The sequence below is a fragment of the Mirounga angustirostris genome, unplaced genomic scaffold (genome assembly GCF_029215605.1).
Source record: "Mirounga angustirostris isolate CCGP_5_RB_7025 unplaced genomic scaffold, mMirAng1.0.hap1 SCAF_10, whole genome shotgun sequence".
NCBI lineage: Eukaryota > Metazoa > Chordata > Mammalia > Carnivora > Phocidae > Mirounga > Mirounga angustirostris.
The window spans coordinates 1,668,712-1,672,494 of NW_026991718.1; positions in this window are offsets into that span (position 1 = coordinate 1,668,712).

Below are 3,783 nucleotides of genomic sequence, written 5' to 3' on the forward strand. Positions count from 1 at the left end.
CGCCTGGGTGGCTCAGTTGGTTAAGCGACTGCCTTCGGCTCAGGTCATGATCCTGGAGTCCTGGGATCGAGTCCCACATCGGGCTCCCTGCTCAGCAGGGAGTCTGCTTCTCCCCCTGACCCTCCCCACTCTCATGCTCTCTCTATCTCATTCTCTCTCTCAAATAAATAAATAAATAAAATCTTTAAAAAAAAATAAAAATAAAAATAAAATAAAAAATAAAATCAATTGTTAAAAAAAAAAAAAAAAGAGTCCACTGCTTAACTGAATGAGCCACCCAGTGCCCCAATGTTGATACATATTAAAAAGGATATTAAGGAGGGTATTTTGTTAGCTATTTAGTTTTGTTTGTATTGTTATCTGTACATCACAAAAAAAGATGCTCTCAGAACAGTATTGATAGTGATGAAGAAGGCATCAGGCTGTATGTGAAACCTACATAGGTTATCTCTAAATCTGAAGTACAATGCTGTTACATCATCCCTGTTACTAGTACATAATTGGAGTGAGAATAAGTAATTTGTGCAAGTTTACACACCTAGTCATTGGTGAAAATGGGAGCCAACACGCAAATTCTTGCACATGGCAAATGTGAATTGAAGTCACCGTTGCTTCTAATTCTTCTAATGCTGCACTAGACCCTAATGGATATGAGCTGCTATTTCACCCGTATGAGATTTTGTATATACCATTATTGCTGTTGTGAAGACACCTTCCCCATTTCTTTGGCTTAGAAGTTTTTATGTGTGACTAAAAACAGATTTAAGATAAAAGAACAGCTTAAACCTATTTTTTTTTGGTAACTTTGGCTACAAAAAAGTAATCTCTATCTTCTTTATTCCTTGTACAATATTTCATTATTGTGGATACTTTTGTTGTTGTTGAACATAACACTGATTTTCACCCTGACTTGTTTTTAAGACTTTGCCCACTTCTGGACCATGAGAGTGAGAGGGCCAAAGACTGAGTCATGTGGTATAGCACTGATTAAGTAATTGTCAAATTAAATTGCAGTTGGCATGAGAAATCCTAAGATTCTATTTTTATTTGCTAATTATGACCAGAACACAGTCTGTCAACAAATGAAATGATACTCTATCTCTAACTCCTTCCTACAAATTCAGGGAAGAGGAAGGACTTTGACCAATGAAGAGCTTTGAAGCAGAGAGGGTATAACTTCTTTATGTTTTAATACCATTTTTTTTTCAATTTTGGAGATGTTGATTAAATACACACTTCTGTAAGATAGCAGTTATTAAGAGTGATAGTTTATTGTTAAGGTCATTGTAAAACTCATTGGGAGAAATATTTGTGAGCTTAATGCTCATGAACATTGTAAGGCAACTTTTTTCAGGCAAAAACAAGTTTTTGTGGTATTAAACCATACAGTGATAAGTAAATATAAATACATACATATTTTTATATATATTGAGAGATGCCCAAAATTTGGGAGGTCAAGCGTGTATCAGCTGACTAGTTCAGTTATCAAGAACAATTTTTCAAATTATTTAATCATAATTTGTTTTTTATTTCAATGTTCTTTTTTTTAAGATTTTTAAAAATTTATTTGACAGAGAGAGACACAGAGAGAGCAGGAACACAAGCAGAGGGAGTGGAAGAGGGAGAAGCAGGCTTCCTGCAGAGGTGGGAGCCCGATGTGAGGCTCGATCTCAGGACCCTGGGATCATGACCTGAGCTGAAGGCAGACGCTTAACGACTAAGCCACCCAGGCGCCCCTATTTCAATGTTCTATATAAAATATAATTTTAACATAAAGGAAGCATTTGAATTCACTTGAGTGTTGAAGGTTTTTTTGTTTTTTTGTTTTAAGATTTTATTTATTTGAGAGAGAGAGTGAGCAGGGGGAGAAACAGAGGGAAAGGCTCAGGCAGACTCCACTCTGAGCATGGAGCCCCATGTGGGGCTCGATCTCACAATCCTGAGATCATGACCTGACCTAAAACCAAGAGCTGAATGCTTAACCCACTGAGCCACCCAGGCACCTGGAGTGTTGAAGGTGTGGATGAGTCCAAAGTACTTAGTATCCATGGAAAAGGTTAGAATTGAGATAGTCAAAATACAAATGGACAATGGCTGGATTATATATGATAGTAGAATTCTGACCCAGAACTTCTGCTGCAACCAGTTCAGGAATCCAAACTACAACCATAGCAATCAGCCCAGAAACATCAAGGCTGGTCAGTGACTGCCACATTCCTATATTTTCCCCTGGTTTTTAAGATGGGGCTAATCAGAGAGAGTCAAATATGTTTCTCAGACCAATCACCTAAGATGTCCTGCTCCCCACCTCCAGCCTCTCTATGCCAAGAATGTCTAATCAAAGCACAGCTAAAACCTTCCCCTTTTCTCACTAGAAGGTTGTCCCACTCTCCTGCCTGCCTTTGAGCCTCTATCAAATGCAAGTGGTGGCTGACTTTCTATTGCAAGCTCTGAATAATTAGCTTCTGTTTGTTTTCATTTGGGTGGTCTTTGTTTGTTTTCACAAAGCCAATATGAGTAGAGACTTTGAAATCAAATAAATTAGATCCAAAAAGCAGAAGCTAAGTTTAAAATATAATTCAGTGATTTTTATTGCAAGTTATGTGACTGTCCCCACTATATTTAAAAGAGAATTAGATTATTTCTTTATTACGAGAGAAATAGTTCATATGCACCAAATGAAATTAGTAAAAGAATAAGTTATGCATCTTTTAGGTTTTCTCAAGATGTGGATATCATGAAATGGTGTTTTTCATTAAAAATAAAAGTCTGATTATGGGGGCGCCTGGGTGGCTCAGTCGTTAAGCGTCTGCCTTCGGCTCAGGTCATGATCCCAGAGTCCTGGGATCGAGCCCCGCATCAGGCTCCCTGCTCAGCGGGAGGCCTGCTTCTCCCTTTCCCACTCCCCCTGCTTGTGTTCCCTCTCTCGCTGTCTCTCTCTCTATCAAATAAATAAATAAAATCTTTAAAAAAAAAAAAAAGTCTGATTATGTTGGTACTCAACTCACAATCTTCCCTTAGCTTTCTAGAAACTTTCTTAGAATTACTTATTTTGGCCAGTCTTTAGTTGGGGATAGATATTTGCACTTTCAGGGGAATAAAAGGAATTCTGATAGCACTGGCCTGTTGTATAAAGTACGAATCAACTTCTTTTAAAATCTTTCTCCAGTCTCATCTCCTCCCACTTCCTACTTCTTGAGGATGACATTCTCTGTTGAAATATTCACCATTTTTGAACACACCCAATTATTTTGAACTCTTGAAAGTCAGTTCAATTCAATTCAGTAAATAAGGCCTGGATGTCTAACAAGCTCATAGGTACTGTCTCTGTTCTGGAGTTTACATCCTGCTGGAATGGACATTTTCTGACTGGGCTGCTCTAACTAACTGATGAATCCCTGTCTCTTCTTCATGATCCAGTTCCTCTACTCAGTAAAGCTTTTTCTAAATCACCCAGGCAAAATTAATTGTTTCTGGTTCCAAGGTTCCAGAGCAGTATCTTTACATCTCTTTTATATCCAGCACTTTTCTTTACATTGCCTTATGACTGTTTATGATAATTTTTGCAAATACCTTTAAACCATTTCAGTGGACGATACAGCATGTTGCACTTTATACTCATGGTCTTTTCTCTGCCTAATCTCTGGAGTAGGCATTCTTAGTATGACCATTCACAGAAGAGTAAATTGAGGATTACAGAGATTTATTAATTTTTGCAAAATCATGTAGTGAGTGGGTACAGATAGAGGATTCCAACTCCTGGCTATTTGGACTGTTAAAGAC